The sequence below is a fragment of the Natrix helvetica genome (genome assembly GCF_964273705.1).
Source record: "Natrix helvetica genome assembly, chromosome: 5".
NCBI lineage: Eukaryota > Metazoa > Chordata > Lepidosauria > Squamata > Natricidae > Natrix > Natrix helvetica.
In genome coordinates, this window is record NC_138551.1 from 18,464,423 (window position 1) to 18,484,706 (window position 20,284).

General features: G+C 43.2%; 1 protein-coding gene across 1 annotated transcript in view; it reads left to right on the forward strand.

Annotated features, from left to right (window-relative positions):
* Window positions 1-12,411: 12,411 nt before the first annotated feature.
* Window positions 12,412-20,284, forward strand: part of PLD1 (phospholipase D1) — a gene marked incomplete at its 3' end in the record, with an annotated part of 189,556 nt that continues 181,683 nt past the window's right edge. The window contains exon 1 of the mRNA XM_081953448.1: window positions 12,412-12,495. The remainder of the gene's footprint in view (window positions 12,496-20,284) is intronic.

Below are 20,284 nucleotides of genomic sequence, written 5' to 3' on the forward strand. Positions count from 1 at the left end.
CATCAGTACGCTGATGACACTCAGCTGTACATTTCCACCCCAAACCACCCCAACGAGGCTGTCGAAATGATGTCCCGGTGTTTGGAAGCCGTCCGGGTCTGGATGGGGGACAACAGACTCAAGCTTAACCCCTCCAAGACTGAGTGGCTGTGGTTACCGGCGCCTCGGTTCAACCAGTTGATTCCATCACTGGCCATAGGGGGCGAACAACTGCCCCCTGTGGAACGGGCGCACAATTTGGGCATCCTCCCAGATGCCCGGCTGTCGATGGATGACCATGTGGCAGCCGTGGCAAGGGGGGCGTTCCACCAGGTTCGTCTGGTGCGCCAATTGCGCCCCCTATTGGACCGGGATGCCTTACGCACAGTCACTCATGCGCTGGTGACGTCTCGTCTGGACTACTGCAATGCTCTCTACATGGGGCTCCCCTTGAGATGTACCCGAAGACTACAGCTAGTTCAGAATGCGGCCGCGCGGGCCATCATGGGGAGTACTAGGTACTCCCACATAACACCTTTCCTGCGCAAGCTGCACTGGCTACCTGTGGTTTTTCGGGTGCGTTTCAAGGTGTTGATCACCATCTTCAAAGCGCTCCATGGCACAGGGCCTAGTTACCTGCGGGATCACATTCTACCACATACATCCCTGCGACCAATTCGCTCACACAGGGAGGGACTCCTCCGGGTGCCGTCCACCAAGCAATGCCAACGGGCGGTGCCTAGGAGTAGAGCCTTCTCTGTGATGGGCCCAACCCTCTGGAATGACCTCCCCCCCGATATTAGACCTACTACCGACTTCCGCTCCTTCCGACAAAAACTTAAGATTCACCTGTTCCGACTAGCCGGCCTGGCCCACTTATAGTTCTACTCTTACCTCCTGGCGGATATTTTATTTGGGATAGCTTTTAAGGTTAATGTTTTTAACTTTTTAAAATTTTTTTAAAAAATTTAATCTAACTTAACTAAATTGTACAGGGAACTTCTACTACCTCCTCCAGTCCTATGTTTAATTTATTTATTGTATACTTATAACATGTATATTTACTGTTCAACTATTTTAATATGACTGTACACCGCCCCGAGTCTCTTTTGAGAGAGGGGCGGTCTAGAAATCCAATGAAGTTAAGTTAAGTTAATCAATGAAGACAGGTAGTCCTCGACTTACGACTGTTATGGAGCCCCAAATTTATTTTTGCTGAGTGAGACCTTAAGTGAGTTTGGCCCCATTTGATGACTTTTCTTGCCACCGTTATTAAGTGAATCACTGAAATTGTTAAGATAGCAACACAGTGGTTAATTGAATCCCCGTTGACTTTGCTTGTCAGAATGTCATAGAACAAATACAATTAACAGCATAAGCCAGCAAAGAATTCCAATTTTCAAATTTATGCTTAATGAAATAGCCATTTCGAAGAGGAAATTGTGAAAGAACAAATGATAAAATGTGCACAGAACTTTGGACACAACATTGAATTAGACAAATGGGAAAAATTTGGGGGAACAAACTTAAAAATGACACTTATTTTATTATTTATTTATTTTCAGTATTTATAGACCACCCACTCTCCCCGAAGGGACTCGGGGCGGTGTACAGGTATCTCATTAAAACGAATACAAAAGACGAATATCCTATACCCTTAAAAACGAATTAAACCTCATACAACTGTACAAAAAGTAAAAATTAAAAATTAAATTAAAAACAACTAAAAGCATACCCCTAGAAAATTTAAAAAATGCAGGCTTGAGGAACTAAAATTGGGAATTAGGAGTTAGGCCAGGCCGGCTAAATTGAACAGGTGGGTCTTTAGTTTCTTACGGAAGGAGCGGAGGTCGGTGGTAGTTGTTAGGTACTGGTGCGATTAAGCACTAGCAATGAACCCCAGGTCGAGGTTATAACAGAGCAACCCTGTAAAGTATACGCAGCGTGCGATAGATAAAGCAACCACACTGAATAATGGATAGTAAAGTAACAAAATAAACTTTACTTTTTGAAGAATATAGCAAAATCCATAAACACAGCCAAAAAGTCATACACAGAAAAAACAGTCCAATACTACCAAGATAACTTGGATACAAGTAGCAAATAACTTACACACAGTAAGTAGTAGCAACAGTAGTAACAGTTAGACAGCAGTTATCATACATCAATCAAGAGAGAGAGAGAGCAACAACATCAGCTGCAATTTAAATGCTGTAATCTACTAATTAGCAGAGCTCCTCTCTTAAAGATACATAACATGCCTTGTGCAATATATTGTCTACCCAACTTGTTGGTTACACCCTAACATTAGTCCTGATATCTGGGGGGAGGTCATTCCAAAGGGTCGGGCCCATCACAGAGAAGGCCCTACTCCTGGGCGTCGCCCGCTGGCATTGCCTAGTGGACGGCACCCAGAGGAGTCCCTCTCTGTGAGAGCGAATCGGCCGAAGGGATGTATGGGACACTCTCGGTCGCATATAAGGAAAACCAGTATAAAATGTTTTACAGATGGCACCTAGCACCAACAAGGTTAGCCAAAATATCGGCAAATACATCCCCAAAATGTTGGAAATGCGAATCAATACAGGGAACATACTATCATCTATGGTGGACCTGTGAGGAGGCTAAAAAGTTTTTGAAAAAGATCCAAAAGTGGCTGGAGGCAATAACGGGATTTAAAATAGATTGGAAACCGGAAATTTTCTTATTAGGATTACTGCCTACAAAATATAAAAAAGAAATCCAGTACTTAATATTGCATATAATAACGGCAGCAAGGATTGCCTATGCCCAGAAATGGAAAAACAAGCTAACCCCAAGCGAAGAGGAAATAATAAGAAAGGTGATGGACTGTGCCGAAATGGACAAATTAACTAAAGAAATCCAGGGAAAAGAAGAATCAGAATTCTATCAGATATGGGATAAATGGTATAGGTGGATGGAGGAAAGAAATAGGAATCCTAGGCGATAAATAAACAGAATGTGGTAGCTCTCATAAAAAAAAAGAAAGAAAGAAATAGCCATTTCAAGTAGCAACCTGGGAGAGGACATTTTGGGCTGGGTACTTTTATTTCCACTAGTGTTTCTGTTACTAATATTGTTGTTTACTATTTTTGTTTTTATGCGATAAAGCACAAGAAGATTGTCAGACCCACACAGCACAGCATAAGCTGGTTTTGTCTTCAGTCAAAATGGCTAACGTCACACAACATGTCGACTGAATGCAGCTTCATTTGTGCAAGAGGCTAAACTCAGTTACTTTTAGCCTTGATTAGTTGCGGGGGGACTTTGCATGTTACATCTACGTAACCCATACTGACATTTACATTAATAACATCTCTGTGACATCTGACACACTGTTAAAAACTTTAAACAGGAGAAAAGTGATTTTGTTTGTAGAAACCAGGGTTTTTCATTGCATCTACAGTAAATTTTGCACTTTATTTATTTATGTATCATATAGTAACTACAGAGCTCATGCAATCACTGAGATACAAATTTAATTTAAATAAAGCATATAGAGGTATAGAAATAGAAATAGAGATATATAGAGCTAGAGATATAAGAGATAGATAGATAGATAGATAGATAGATAGATGGATGGATGGATGGATGGATGGATGGATGGATGGATGGATGGATGGATGGATGGATGGATGGATGGACGGAAGGATAGAGAGATAGAGATTAGATAGATAGATAGATAGACAGACAGACAGACAGACAGATGTACACATCAGTGGTGGATTCCAGATCCAGGTGCAACCGGTACGGTGCAATGGGGCCCGGCATCCCCCACATGGATGTGCGCAGCGTCCCCCGCATGATGCCTCCGCAATGCCTCCATGATGCCTCTGCGACGCTCCAGCTGCTCAGCGGAGCATCGCGCAGGCGCCGTACACTCTGTGCGCGTGCACAGAAGCACCAAAGAGCTCAAATACAGGTAAGGAGCCCGGGAGGGTGAGTGGGCCCTCCAGAGCACCGTACTGGAACGGCACCCGGTGCTCCCGGCAGGCACCAGTATGCCCGTACTGGGCAGGGGTGGGTTTCAACCAGTACAGACCGGTACAGCCGTACTGGATGGTAAAATTTAGCATGCCTTCCTGTACCCGTTGGTCAGGGGGCCCCGTACCGGAACGCTCCCTCCCCTCCCCTCATTTGCTCTTTCACTCACCTCACCCATCCGCACTATGCTGCTGAAAAATTGTCAGAAGAACCAGAAGAAGAAAGAACTGGTGAGTGGCTGGGGTGGGAGGGGAGGATGTTGGGGAAGAGGGAAGAGGTGGAGGGGCTGGAAGATACTATAGGAACACACACTTCCAGCCCCTCTGCCCAGGCTGTGAGTTTTAAAAAAGTCTGAGTGAATCTAGGAAGAAGGAAGAGGCAGAGGGGCTGGAAGTGTGTGTGTAAGGTGGCAGTAATGTTGAAGACTGGCAAGGACAGCCATATTTCCTCTATAAGTAGCTGTTTTATTGTTTTGTGTACTTATTTTATTTTTATTTAAGTAGTAAGTGCACAAAATAATAAATTTCCTTTTTTATAGCTTCTTTTTATAGGTCATTCTTTGGAGCAAAGAATTCAGTGACATCGACTTGGCCACTCCCACCAGTCACATGACTGCCAAACTACTCCCACCCGGTCACAGAACTGCCAAGCCACTCCCACTTAATCACATGACTGCCAAGCTATTCCCACCTGATCATATGATCACCAAGCAACTCCCACCCGGTCACATGACCACCAAGCTACTTCCACAAAACAGGTCACACCTACAGAATAGATCAGTGATGGTGAACCTTTTTTGGCTCGTGTGCTACAAGTGGGGGGAGCGCAGGGGAGTCGAGTGCAGGCGTGCCGCAACCATAATGCAATGCGCAACCCCCCCCAGTGTGCATGCACGTACAACGCGCGACACCCCCATTTTTACATGCTTTTTTTTGCCCACCCCAGGCTCCAGGGGCTTTATAGGAGCCTGGGGAGGGCGAAAAGAGCCTCCCCCGACCCCCCGGAGGCCCTCGGGAGGCTTCAGGGACCGTCCGGAGACTTCCCTGAAGTTTTCGGAGCGCTTAAAACCACCCTCCGAGCAAACCGGAAGTGACTTCCGGGTTGCTTGGAGGGTGGTTTTAAGCGCTCCGAAGGCTTCAGGGACGGTCCCTGAAGCCTCCGGGGGGGCTGGGGAGGCTCTTTTCACCATCCCCAGGCTCCTATAAAGCCTCTGGAGCCTGGGGAAGGCGAAAAATAGCTTTTAAAAAGGTGAACTGAGCTGGCCAGCGCGCGCATGCGCGCTGGCCAGCTGACAGGGCAGCGCTTTGCGTGCCCTGACAAATGGCTCCGCGTGCCACTTGTGGCATGCGTGCCATAGGTTCGCCATCACTGGAATAGATTCTAAAAACTTTTGAAACCCACCACTGGTACCGGGGTATACCGCCTGCAACCCACCACTGATACACATACACATATGAAGGAGATATGTGGACAGTATAATAGAGGAGATAATATATTAAGATAAAGCCATAATAAAATCACCATAATATGGAGCCATAGAATTGTAATGGGATAGATGTTATAATTCAGTATCTAAGGAAGATAACCATTTAACTGTTTTGGTATACAGTAGTGGCCAAAATTGTGGAAAACGTTTGGGAAAAGTGTATTTTTGAGGTTTGATAGCTAACCACGTTTTTGGAGTAGTACCATAAAATTATATATCAATGAAAAGATAATTTAATCAAGAATGTAATGCAACAAAATTTGTTCAATTATATGTATTCTATGAAATGTTATAGCCAAATATAGCCAGCAATAAAACCCAGTTAATAGAAGCAATCATTCAATCATGGTTTTACATTATAACAGCTGCAGAACTAAAAGACTTGGTTTACTCCATGGGAAGATTTGTAAGGCTGTAATTCATGCTAAATGTTACCCAACTAAGTATTAACTGACATGGTGATAGTTTTTGTATATCTCGTTTTTTCTATGGTGATAATTACTGTATATCACATATTTTTTCTATGTGTTTCACTTTTATTCTTTACCACTGCTATTCTAACAGCAAATTCTTCATAAAAGTGATTGCCTTACATTCTTGATTAAATTATCTCTCCGTTGATATATAATTTTATGGTACTACTCTCCCCAAAAGTGGTGTTATTAGCCATCAAACGTCAAAAATACATTTTTCCCAAAAAGTTTCCACAATTTTGGCCACTACTATAGCAGCCATGAGACAAATTCAATTTTGCACTGAAAAGCAGCTTCTTCATATAATGCAGAGCTAAATTATGAAATTTGCCACCATTGGATGTAAGTGTGTCCACCTTTTTTTTATAACGGTTAAAGCCAATTCAAGGTGTGGAACTATTTCAGAATTGCTTCTTAACAGCAACAGCGAAGGTCACCGAGACATCGAAAACTAGAGAAGGCCAGCTTTTGTCTCATCCGTCAAGGCCCTTTTATGTTTTTCTTAGCCAATAGTGGAAATTTATCACTGTTCTGTCATCCTTTTCTCCTTTCATCTCCCTTTCAAGGACTATCTTATAACATCTGAGGAACAATTAGCAGCCTTGCAGATCAAGAGTTGATTCACGCTCTTTTGCTGACTATGAAAAGGGAGGACGCTAAATGAAGAAGAACTCGCAAAGCTTGGGTCTTCAGGATCTCATTATTGCTCGCCACACAATAATTTCAGCTTTCAGACATGACCATCAGGTCCATCCCGGTGGTAGAACAGGCCCATCTTCTCTGCCTGCTTCAGCAGCCTAAAGGAAAAGCTATAAAAACATTAACTTCACCTCAAATATGAAACTTTCTGAGTCGCTGACTGTGATTAAAAACTGCTGAAGGGGACAGTTAGGAAATATTTCCTGGTCTTAGCTGCTGGTGGTAAGATCATGACTTCGCCTCGGTTTTTGCAGAACTGGTTCAGTTGGATGTGCTCAACATGTTTATAGGCCTCCACTCTGGTACTTGCATCTCCTTCAAGCGCTATTATTTTGTTGGCTTCACTGGGCCCATTTGTAAGTTGTGATTAGGGTCATTCCAACCATTTCTCTATTCTAAGAGAGTTGTGTACATTTTCTGTAGCTGTTGTATTAGAGTTGCAGCAGTTCATTTAGTGACTGTTCAAAGTTACAGTGGCACTGACACAAGTGACTTATGGCCCGAGGTGGTATTCAGATGGTTCGGACTGACACCCGACTCTCTGTCACCCTACTTAGAGACATTTTTTGAGCAAAGCGTATGCATGGAAGGCCGGGCGCGTGCACATTTGTGAACCGATAGGGAAGGTAAATGAAAACTGTTAGATGTAACCTTAGGCTTGGTTTGGCAATGTATATAAGCTATGTTACTTTACTGTTACTTTAAATGCTTAAGAGATGTAATTGGCTTGTTACCTCAAGCAGCTATAAGAGGGAGCCAGAACGGCTGTTAGCTCTCTGTTTCGTTAGAAACTGATCGGTGTATATTGAGGTATTGTGGTTTGCTACTGTTTAGCTATACTTTGTGTGTTAGACTGACCATTATTGATAACTGACTGACTGAACCGTGTATGACTTGGACTGTAAACTGAACTCTGAATACCTCTATATTTCTACATAGTAAACTACTATATTTTTATACTATTCAGTGTCTCTGTATGCTGGTTTGTGCATGTTATTCCATATCACTCTCATTACGCTTCTCTGCATACTCGCTCTCCCAACAGGGAGCTTAATTACTTAACAAAAACCACCCCTGCTTATGGCCATTTTTCACACTTACCACCGTTGCAGCATCCCCACAGTCATGGGATTTACATTTGGGTGCTTGGCAAACCAACAAACATTTATGACGGTCACAGTGTCCGGGAGTCATCCCCTTTTGCGACCTTCTGACAAGCCCATGGGCAAACCAGCTTCACTTAACAACTGTGTGACTCATTTAAGAACTGCAACGATTCACTTAACAGCTGTGGAGAGAAAAGGCATAAAAATGGGGCAAAACTCGCTTTAACAAATTTCTCACTTATCAACATAACTTTTGGGCTCAATTGTGGTCATAAATTGAGGGCTACCTGTGCTCCCAGTTTGCTTTTAATTGTGTCTTCATTACTTTTGTGAATTTTATTTTTTTATTTATATTTGTGTGTGTGCATGGGCGCACAAACCTTCGCCATTCTGAATACCATTTATTTGGTAGAAAGAATCTTTATTATTTTCAACTATACCCTCCCTTCAACCAAGTTGCTAATAAAAATTGTAAACAAAATCACACTGCAGTTAGCTACTTAAAAAGCAAAGGGGAGAAAGAATGCTGTAGCTTACACCTACATGAGACATAGGTGAGCAGAACAAGAAAGATATCTAAGCCATGTATAGGTATAGTTCAGGGGTGTCAAACTTGATTTCATTGAGGGCCGCCTCAGGGTTGTGTTTGACCTGGGGGGGGCGTGGCCAGGATGGGTGTGGCCAGCTCAACATCCCTCCTGTTGGGGGCACCTGTGGTGGCCAGACTTCTCTGTCAGTGAAAATGGGCTCCTGAGCTCCGTTTTCGGCTGTGACATGGACTCCCAAGCTCCTGCAACCGTCTGCCAGCAAAAATGGAGCTCGGGCAAGTTCCATTTTCGGCTGCGATGGCCTCCTGCAATCCTTTGCCAGCGAAAACGGAGCTTGGGAGGGGGACACATGGAGCTCCATTTTCGCTGGCAGAGGCACTGGGGGCTGGTCCTTCACTGTTTCCAAGGCAGCCCTGCGAGCCATATCTAAGCACCCCACAGGCCAGATCCAGTCCATGGGCCTTGAATTTGACACCCCTGGTATAGGTATATGCATATGTATATCCAGGTAGTCCTCAACTTGCAACAATTCATTTAGTGACCTAGGTTCAAAGTTACAAGGGCACTGAAAAAAGTGACTTATGACTGTTTTTCACACTTACAACCACTCACACCTTCGGCATCCCGTTGGTCTCGTGATCAAACTTCAGATGCTTGGCAACTGACTCCTATTTATGACAGTTGACCTTCTGAGAAGGAAAGTCAATAGGGAAGCTAGATTCACATAACAACATTATCTTACTTAACATCTGCAATGAATCACTTAATAGCTGTGTCAAGAAAGATGGTAAAATGGGGCAAAACTCACTTAACAAATGTTTCACTTAGCAACATACAGTTGTGGCCTGTAAATCAAGGACTACCTGTATATATATTTAAAAGGAGACACGTTATAAAGCCACAAAACAGGAGGCTACAATCTATGAAGAATTGGTAGGAATTAAATAAGCAAAATGTGGGGATTGACATTTAAACTAAAATGCTGTTTAACTCTCGTTTATTTGATAAATGAGTGTGTGGAGTTCGGGTGACGTAATATATTATTTGAACACCACCCATTGTCATTTATCAAATATAGTTAAGCATACCATGACCTATGCAAGTACATAGTGATGTGTGCCAGGTGGCATCTTAAAGATACACCCTTTTATCATTAAACAAACATCTGTGTTGTAGCAATTGTGCTCTCTGAGTTACTTTCTCATTATTTATATCTCTTCCTTCTAAAGCTCTAGGTCACAATCAGCCACCATTCTGATCTTTTAAGAATCCTTTTGGGCCCAAAAATGTTTTGGGAAATAAAGAGGCTGTTGCAATTAACTTTGTGTTGTGTGCTTTTTAAGGTACCACACTGTGAAAGAAGTGTTCATCTCTATTAGCGATTCACGGTTTCTCAATCCAATCTTCTCCATAGAATTCTTAATGTAGGGCAGGCGTGTCAAACTCCATTTCATTGAGGGTTGGGTTTGACCTCGAGGTGGGCGGGGCAGGAGTGGCCATGGCTGGGATGGGCATGGCCAGCTCGACGTCACTCATCGAGGCTCCGTTTTCAGGACGACAGCCTCCTGCAGCCCTCTGCCAGGAAAAATGGAGCCTGGGGGAAGCCACACATGCCCCCACAAGCTGTGTGGCCATCCTTAGCTCCGTTTTCTCTGGCAGAGGCACCACGGGCCGGTCCTTCACTGTTTCCAGGGCGGCTCCACGGGCCAGATCTAAGCACCTTGAGTGCCAGATCCGGCCCGCAGGCCTTGAGTTTGACACCCCTGATGTAGGGAAACTGAGGCGGGGATCTTATGTAGGCTAGCTAGAATTCTGAGAAGAAGGGTTAGCTTATTTCTTTTAATAATATTCATTATTGTTAAGTTGGAAGAGAGTGCCATCAGACTTTTGATTTTTTTTTTTTGCCTCAGTGTCTACAACAAAGGCAGGAACAAATCTAACCAGACAGATCTACCAAACCTCAGCTCCTATTAAAATCATGTCCATGTCCCAGCAGATTCTCTGCCAAGATGTGGATGCAGATAGGATGCATAGGTAGTCCTTGACTTACAACAGTTTGTTTGGCGACAGTTCAAAGTTACAATAGCACTGAAAAAAATGACTTACCGCCCCTTTTCACTGTTGCAGCATCTCCAACAACTATGGCAAGAAAGGTCGTAAAAGGGGGAAAAACTCACTTAATGTCTCACTTGACAACAGAAATGTTGGGCTCAAGTGTGGTCGTAATTCGAGGACTACTTGTATTACCTAAGTCTAGTCCTGGGATTCCCTGGAAGTCGTCCTAACTAGGAGAAACCAGTCCAGAACCTGTTTAGAAACGAATAGAATTCTTTTTTGGGCGAGTGTAATTGGACACACAAGGAATTTGTCTTCGGTGCATAAGCTCTCAGTGTACATAAAAAATACATTCATCAAGAATCATAAGATACAACACTTACTGGTAGTCATAGGATACTAAATAAACAATCAAAATCATACTAGGAAACTAAATAAAACAGTATAATTATAAAGATACAAGCAACAAGGTTATAGTCATATGTAGAAGGAGAGATAGGTAATAGGAAGGATGAGAAGAATAGTAAATGGGTTGACAGTGTTGTGGGAATTATTTGTTTAGCAGAGCGATGGCATGCGGGGAAAAACTGTCCTTGCATCTAGTTTTCTGGAGAGCGATGCTCTACAACCATGATGGCAAACCCTATGGCATGCATGCCAGAGATAGCACACAGTGCCCTATCTGTGGGCACATGAGCCGTCGCCCCAGCTCAGCTCCTCTGCGCGTGTGCACGCACCTCCTGCCGGTCAGCTGGTCTTTTTGTCTCTGCCACACATGCGCGGGGCGGCGAGGCAATGTGGGGGGTTGCATGCATATTCGGGGGCAGGGCACATGCACGGGGGCCACATGTGCATTGCATTTGGGGGGCTCAGGCGCATGCACACATTTTGGGCACTCCGTCCGGAAAAGGTTACCTATCACTGCTCTATAACATCATTTGGAGGGTAGCAAGTTGAAACAATTTATGCCCAGGATGTGAGGCGTCTGTAGATATTTTCACATGGCATTTGAATTGATTTTTTCCATAGCACTTGAATTGAGCTGGGGCTGCCTCTTGTCAAGACATTTTACCAAATGAAATCTCAGGTGGGAAAGGGATCCGGAAAAGGGATCCTGCTGGGAGAAAAGGGCAGTACTTGGCAACTTGAGTGCTGATGCCAACCCTTCTTAAACCACCCCACTGGAGAAAGCTTCTGCATAGATCTCTCCAGGAGCCAGCTGTCCTTCCTCAAGCCAGGGCTCTGCAGCTGGAGTGAAGGCACAATTGTGTTGCCTTGTTTTGTTCCAAAAAGGCAATTTGTTGTTTACGTGTTTTTTTTAAAGAATCTCCCCACAACAAGAAACAAAGTGCTGTTATAACAAGAGCGCGACTCCTCCAACCTCCCAGTCCCCCCAGTATCATATACACATACTGTACTATACTATACTATACTATACTATACTATACTAAACTATACTATACTATACTATACTATACAATACAATACAATACAATACAATACAACACAATAGCAGAGTTGGAAGAGACCTTGGAGGTCTTCTAGTCCAACCCCCTGCTTAGGCAGGAAACCCTATACCATTTCAGACAAATGGTTATCCAACTTCTTCTTAAAAACTTCCAGTGTTGGAGCATTCACAACTTCTGGAGGCAAGCTGTTCCGCTGATTAATTGTTCGAACTGTCAGGAAGTTTCTCCTCAGTTCTAAGTTGCTTCTCTCCTTGATTAGTTTCCACCCATTGCTTCTTGTTCTACCCTCAGGTGCCTTGGAGAATAGTTTGACTTTTCTATTTGACTATTCTAATACTTTGACTATTATATAGTTTTTACTTTGCAGGAAACTCCAGAGAAGAACGTGCCAGGAAGCCAGCTAGATTGCTGGGAGAGCTGCAATCTTTGGGGCGTCGCCCCGGAGCTCCCACGCGCCCACGCAGGAACACCTTCTAGAGATCCGGCCTCTCGGCTTCTCGCTACACCGTGCGAATTCCTCCCCGGGCGGGAGCGTGTTCAAATCCGTCCACGCCTTCCCAGCTGGGCCTCCCCGCCCTACTGCTTTGCAGAAGGAGCTCTCCGGCGGATGGCATCGCTGTGGCTTCTCTCCACGGGTGCCAGGCCCGCTCCGCTTGCAGCCGGCTTCTGATCCAGGTAATCTTGGCCTCTTTTTGTCCAGTGGAAAGTACGTCTGTAACGCGTGTGCGGATAGTTCTGGCGGTCTGCATTGTTGGGACATATTAACATGTAACAGGAGTCGCGTGAAACTTTGCTGGGGAGATATTTTTCTCCCTCCTCTTCCTTTCTCTTTTCCTTCTGCCCCAAAATACAGTTACAGGACAGTAGCAATGATATTTTCAAAAGAGCCATAAATATATACATATATTTCTTCTTATTGGGGGGCGGGCCGTCTGAAAAGGCAAAAGTTCAATAGTAAGCATTGCTTTTTTTAAAAGCCTTGTCATTTTAACCGGTCTCTCCATTTCTACCTCTGCTGCCTCTTAAATTTTCGGATCACGCTCAAGACGGACGTCGTTTAAAATTCACTTTCCCGCTGTGCTAAAACTTGTCGAAAAGCAGAAGCATTAAAATGGTACGAATTCCTGTTAAAGCCACCACTGTCATACCAGGAAGTTTTTTTTTCCCTCTTGCAGTTTTGTTATACCGGTATGTACCGCAAGCAAATCTGCACAAAAATTCAAAAATGCAGAGACCGCTTTTCAGTTTTGGAGAGCATCTTAAAATCTTAAAGCTGATAAAAAATGATTTAGATTAGATTAGATTAACAGAGTTGGAAGGAACCTTGTAGGTCATCTAGTCCACCCCCCCAAACACACCCTGCCTACACCCTTTTCGACAGATGGCAACTCAGTCTTTTCCTGAAAGCTTCCAGTGATGAAGCTCCCACAACTTCTGAAGGCAACTTCTGTTCCATGGGTTGATTGTTCTCACCGTCAGATATTAAATTAAATTGGTTGAACTGAATACAATTAAGAGAAATGGATAAAAGTGGAAGAAAGATGTGGGGAGAAAGATAGAAAGATCATTCATTTGAAATGATTATAAAAGAATGTGAGGTGAATGAAGAATATTTAAAGGCTCTCTCATCCAAATAGTTTGTCTTGGTGCATTGAGCTTCATTTGATTACTGGATTAGAGCGTGATCTAGGTTTGCACAATTCAGTAAACCATCAACTGAACAAATAGAGTAGATATACATAACTCTGTTAAGTCTTTAAAATCCTAGCCAAGATTAAAATAAAGGAAGATTAATACATTGTATGAATACACAAACAAACATTGATGTTACCTCCTCCATGCCACACCTGTATATTTGATTTGATTGTACGTCGCCCCGAGTCCCTTTGCGGAGAGGGGGCGACTGATAAATCGAATAAATAAATAAATAAATAAACAAACAAACACACACACACACACACACACACAAAGGTTTGCACTTAATATCCTTTTGAAATTCTCTACAAAAGTGCCCACATGTTCCAACTAGCTGGCCTGGCCCAATCGCAATCATAATCATAATCTAATCCTGACCTTCCTGGCCGGTATTTTAAATTTAAATTCTGGGGTATTTTAATTGGTTTTAATTTTTAATTATTAGTTAATTTTATGAATATTGTACAGACTTTCTGTTCAATTTGTTTGTCTGGGGTTTTGTATTTCTGTTGTTATTGTACATTTTATTTCTGTCTGTACACTGCCCCGAGTCCCCTCGGGGAGAGGGGGCGGTTTATAAATTTAATAAACTAAACTAAACTAAAATTTGTAAAGTACAGAAACTGGGGGGGGGGGGGATTACAAGAAGAAATTCTTCAAGAATTTCTTAAGAACAGAAATCATCCTTTTTACAACACTAACCATTCTACTAAGAAGGAATGATGTCTTGACGCCTTCCCTGGGATTTATTAAAAATGTGGGGAAGAAAATTTTAGATAAAAGTACAGGCAATCTTTATTTAGCTACTGCAATTGGGACTGGCAACTTGGTCATAAAATGAAGGAGTCTATAAATGGGAAAAAAAATTGTTTATGATCTTTTTCAGCTTTCCTTTGCTTTACTAGACCTGGGATAGTTGTGAATGTGAGAATAGACTGTAAGTTGCTTTTTTATCACTGTTGTAATTATAAACAAGGCAGTGACAAACAAGGTATTTTCTATCAAGATTGAATGAAAGCTGCTAGGAAAAACAAAATATAGAAGGATTTGTGTCTCTGTTATTTGAGACTCTATCGCGTGTCCATAAAACAGAAAGGGATTTTATGGATGCATGTGTACCATAAATGGTGAGTGGATTTCATCAATTGCAATGGAGGCCTGAGGCTTATTTGATCCTGAAAATATTATGGCACCTTTGTGAGGATTACTCAAAAGGAACAAGTAAGTCACAGCATTACAGAATTTTAGTTATGCTCACAAGGCTTCATTGCACTGAGCTATTAGTTGTTTAATTATAATTGGCTGGTTTATCATAGCACTCCAAGCCAACACTTTCTCCCTTTATGAAGGAGTGGGGTGATTTTACAAGGTGGCACTTCAATAAATAAAATGATGAATAAAACCAAACAACCACAGAGTACTTTGTGATCTGCAAACACAGTCATAGGAAACTGTTTTATTTTCTTAACGTTGATTAGATCAGTCTTCTACAATATATATTTTCTGAATTGCAGACAACACCCCTAATGGTGGGGTTACACTTCAGTCACAATGGAGGTGATGAAGATAGTGGTCCATCTTATCTCACCATTGCCAAATTGGGCACATTGCCACATTGACCACCGGTAAATCCCAAGAAATGTGATGTGATTTCCCAGATTAATACACTATTTGCCACTCACACTTTTGTTGAATCACATAGTAGTGTAATGGAGGTTGAACTGTAATGATTTTAGGGAAACATCCATGTCAGTTTCTTGGCAATGATATTGAAGTTCCTTGCTACCTTCTGGAATTTTTGTTTTCAATTTCCAAGGGTAGGTTACAATCCTGGTATTTCCTGGTGGTCTCTTTATCAGTGCCCAACTAGATATAAAGTTGCTTAGCTTTCTTTAGTTCAGTTAAAGGAAGGTGGTGCCTCCTTCTGCAGTTTAGTGTTTATTAAAGTCTTTCTAAGCTTGATATGAATTCTGCAAAGGTACCGTAGTTAATGTGTGTGTTTTAAATAATTTAGGGCAGCGGTCACTAACTGGTGGTCCGTGGACCACTGGTGATCTGCGAGAAAATTTTGGTGGTCCACAGAAAAATTATTTGCATTTCTTATTTTGCACTAAATCAGGTGTCCTCAAACTACAGCCCCTGGGATGGATAGGTGCAATGGACACTTGTATTGCTGCAGAGAGTCTCCCTCTTCAGGGTCTTTGTGCAGATTGGAGGGGGGCAGAAATTCTGACTTGGGTCTGCTTCGGCCTCCTGGTGCAGGGCTTTGGGCGAAGGCTGGAGGGAAGTGCCGCTGGTGGCGGAGCCAGAGGGTCTTCGCCACCTCAGCCTGCTGAGCCTCCAGGCTCTGGTACTTGGTCTTGTCCTCCCCCAGGTCTTCCCTCTGCTTGGAAAGCCTATGCTCGTAGTCTTCAGGTGCTTCTACTGAGCCTCCTTCTCGGTCAGATCCAATTTGAACTGAACTGTTTTGCCAAGTCTTTCTCATGGTGGCTGGTTAGCTCCAACAACTACTTCCTGTTGGGGCCCTAAGGAGCCCTGGCGGGTAGGCGAGGTGTGACGAGTAGAGGCTGGCGAGGCGCACCTTGATGTGAGTGACATCAACTTGACAACACCCACCCAGTCACATGACCACCTCAGCCATGCTCATCCACCCAGTCATTAGGCAGATCATAAGTCCGTGGGATTTAAAATTATGAATTTAGTGGTCCGTGAGGTCCAAAAGGTTGGGGGCCTCTGTTTTAGAGGGGGAAGAGAGATTTTGTCAGGTAAGGAGTTCTAAAATGTGAATACTTCCAGAGCAGTGATGGTGAACCTTTTTGTAAATGCATGCCAAAATTGTGTGCATGTGCACTCAGGTGTGCCCCACACCAATAATGCAATGCACCCCGCCCACCTGTGCATGCGTGCGTGACATCCCCTCCACATGGGGGGGAGTTTTCATCCTCCCCAGCTCAGGAGACTTTCCTCAAGCCTCCAGGAGAGCAAAAACGGCCTCCCCCGGTCTCCAGAACCCTTCCAGAGGCTGGAAACCTGCTCCATTTTTGGCACCAGGAGGCCTCGGGGAGGAGTTCTGGAGCCTGGGGGAGGCCGTTTTCGCTCTCCCAGAGGGTCAAGGAAAGCGCCTGGAGCTTGGGCAGGCAAAAAACCAGATTTCTGGGAGTTGAAGTCCACAAGTCTTAAAGTTCCCAAGTTTGGACAATGGCCCTTTGTTTGGGACATTTTTGCTGTGGGGAGAGTGTTACCATGTTCTAGAGTTAGCGCCTTTTGAAATTTAGAAACAGTTATGTAATATAAGTATCTCATTGGTCTGTGAAGGTGGGGCGGCGGCTTATAGCTCTAGACCAGAGATGTCAAACTGGCGGCCTGCAGGCCGGATGCATCATGCACAAGCCACGCCTACCCCAGCTCGAAGGCACAAAATGCCCTTGTTTAAATAGCTAGCATTATATGGATAGTGTTAAGTAAATAAGTTTACTTTAGCCAATCTTACAGTGTTAGACTTCAGGTCTCACAATCCTTGTTATACTCACCATAGATTGTGAGAGTTGAAGTCTAAACCTGTGCAGGACTTAATGTGCTATCAAGAAAATTATCATTGGTCAGTTCTACGACAAAATATAGATGGGATTTGAGTAGCTAAAATCCCTTATTAGACATATGTCTATCCTAGGCTTTATCTAAATTACTGATAGTTATTGATAGTTTATTGCTGAAGCTAGTATAAGTGGAGAAGCTCCATAGACCCTGCAGACAGCAATTGCACTGTCATAAACTTTGTTGCCTCTGTGTGACATATTTTGTTAGAGATAGAGTACTGGAGTATTGGATCCAGGGACTTGAAGGAATATTTAGTGATGAAATAATGTCATCATTTGCCAAGGCTTCACACTTTCTTCCAAAACTGCCTACAGTTGGTCCTTGACTTAAAAAGCATTTGGATAGAACAGAACAGAATAGAATTCTTTATTGGCCAAGTGTGATTGGACACACAAGGAACTTGTCTTTGGTGCATATGCTCTCAGTGTACATAAGGAGAATAAAATACATTCAACAAAAATAAAAGATACAACACTTAGTTATACTCAAGGTTACTAATAAGCTATCAAACTGTACCAGGAAACAATAAAACAATAAAAATTGAAAGATACAAGCAGCATAGTTACAGTCATAAGTGGGAAGAGATAGATACTAGGAAGGAAGAGAAGAATAATAGTAATACAGTCTTAGTAAATTATTTGACAGTGTTGTGGGAATTAGTTGTTAAGCAGAGTGATGGCATTCGGGGGGAAAACTGTCCTTGTGTCTAGTTGCTCTGAGCAGAGGTTGAAACAGTTTATGTCCAGGTTGTGAGGGGTCTGTAGATATTTTCACACCCCTCTTTTAAACTTGTGGAGTATACCGGCCCTCAGTGGTAGGCAATTGTTTTTTCTGCAGTTCTAATTATCCGTTGAAATCTGTGTTTGTCTTGCTTGGTTGCAGAGCCAAACCAGACAGTTATGGAGGTGCAGATGACAGATTCAGTAATTACTCTGTAGTTCGTTAACAACTGTCCAAAGATGGTGCTGAAAAAATTAATGATGACCAGTCCTCACACAAACATTGCAGCATTCCCCATAGTCACATGATCAGTATTGAAGTGCTTGGCAACTGGAAAAAATGTACTGATGATGGTCGCAGCGTCCTGGGGTCATGTGATCTTGGGGTAACAACCTTCCCAGGGGTTGCTTCCGTCAGGTAAAATCAGTGAGGGAAACTGGATTTATTTAACGATCATGGTGATTCACTTAATGACTATGGCAAAAAGATTGTAAAATCGGATACGAGCCACTTAATCACCACATCACTTAGTGACAGACATTCTGGTCCAAGGGTGAAATTCAGCAGGTTCTGACAGGTTCTGGAGAACTGGGAGCGGAAATTTTGAGTAGTTTGGAGAACTGGCAAAAACCACCTCTAGCTGGCCTCAGAGTGGGGTGGGAATGGAGATTTTGCACTATCCTTCCCCTGCCACGCCCACAGAACCGGAAGTAAACTTTTTTGAATTTCACCACTGTTCTGGTCCCAATTGTTTTGTCATTAACATTTTTATTGAACCATGAAGTATTATAAAATACAAAATACAAAGTAAATAGAAAAGCAGTGGAGGCGGAAAGGGGGAAAGAGAAGTGAGAAAAATAAGGAGAAAAAAAAAGAAAAAGAAGCATTGACTTCCCATTTTCTCTGTTGCAGTAAAATTAGGCATTAACATCAGTTCATAACTGTTTGCTTTTTCATAATAATATGAACAGGCCATTTCTATAAAGATCTATCAGTCTAATCAGTAAAGCCCATTCTGGTCTCAATCGTGATGGTAAGTCAAGGACTATCTGTAATATATGGATTCCTGGATGCTTCAGGGCTAGAAAGCATCACTTCTCTTAAACTTCCTGCCGAAAATAAGATTAGCAAAACGTTGAGGCCATATTACCTTAGCCGCAGCAAGAACAAGAGAGAGAAAAATAAGTGAGAAATGAAAAATCTGATTATATAGCCACCCACTGCTAACAAGCTTCTTCCTATGCCTTAAATGCAAAAAAATCTGTGAACAAGAACTTTCGATAATGGGGACATAATATGGAAGCCTTCAATTTTATTAGTCTTATTTTGCTTGTTTGCACACTCACATGCAAGGGCTTAAAAAAACGCAAGGCAGTTATAATCATAATACCCAATAACAGTGGTAGGTTCTGGATCCCGTTGCAACTGGTACAGTTGCAACGGGGCCTGGCGTCCTCCACATGAACGTGCGCAGTGCGTGCTTGCATCTTACCATCTAGTGATGCCTCCGCGATGCTCCAGCTGCTCGGCGGAGCATCGTGCAGGTGCTGTATGCGCCGTGCGCGGAACCACCAAAGGGTTTAAAGACAGGTAAGGAGTGCGGGCAGGCGGGTGGGGCCTCCGGAGCACCGTACCGGAACGGTAACTGGTGCTCCGGGCAGGCTCTGGTATGCCCATACTAAGGCGTACCGCCTGCAATCCACCATTGCCCAGTAACATAAAACACATGTAGACTCCTAGAAGTATAGTTTTGGTCACCACACTATAAAAAAGATAGTGAGACTCTAGAACAGGACTGTCAAACTCATGGCCTGTGGGGCGGATACATCACGCCCTAGCAACACCCATGCCTGGTTTAGCGAAGGGGGAAAAGTTGTGATATGTCACGTGTCGCTGCTGTGATGCCGCAAGTTTGACATCTGCTTTAGAAGAAGGGCAGAGAAGAGCAACAAAGATGATTAGGGGACTGGAGGCTAAAACATGAAGGACCTGAGCATGTCTAGTGAAGAGAAGGAAGAGAAGGACCAGGGGAGACATGATACCGTAGCAGTGTTCCAATATTTGATGGGCTGCCATAGAGAGGAAGAGGTCAAACTATTTTCCAAGGAGCCCGAAGGCCAGACAAGGAATAATGGATGGAAACTTAACAAGGAGAGATTCAACCTGGAAATAAGTATGAATTTTCTGACACTGAAAACAATCAACCAATGGAACAGAAGTTGCCTTTGGAAGTTGTGGGAGCTACATCACTGGAAGCTTTGAAGAAGAGACTGGAAAGCCATCTGTCAGAAATGGTGTAAGGTCTCCAGCTTGGGCAGGGGTTGGACTAGATGACCTACAACCTCCCTTCCAATTCTTATTATTCTAATTCTAAGATCTTGGTGAAAAGGTTTGTTTGAACCCTTTCCTAAATTATAAAGTAGAGGACCAGGTTTAAATCCATGGGCAGTTC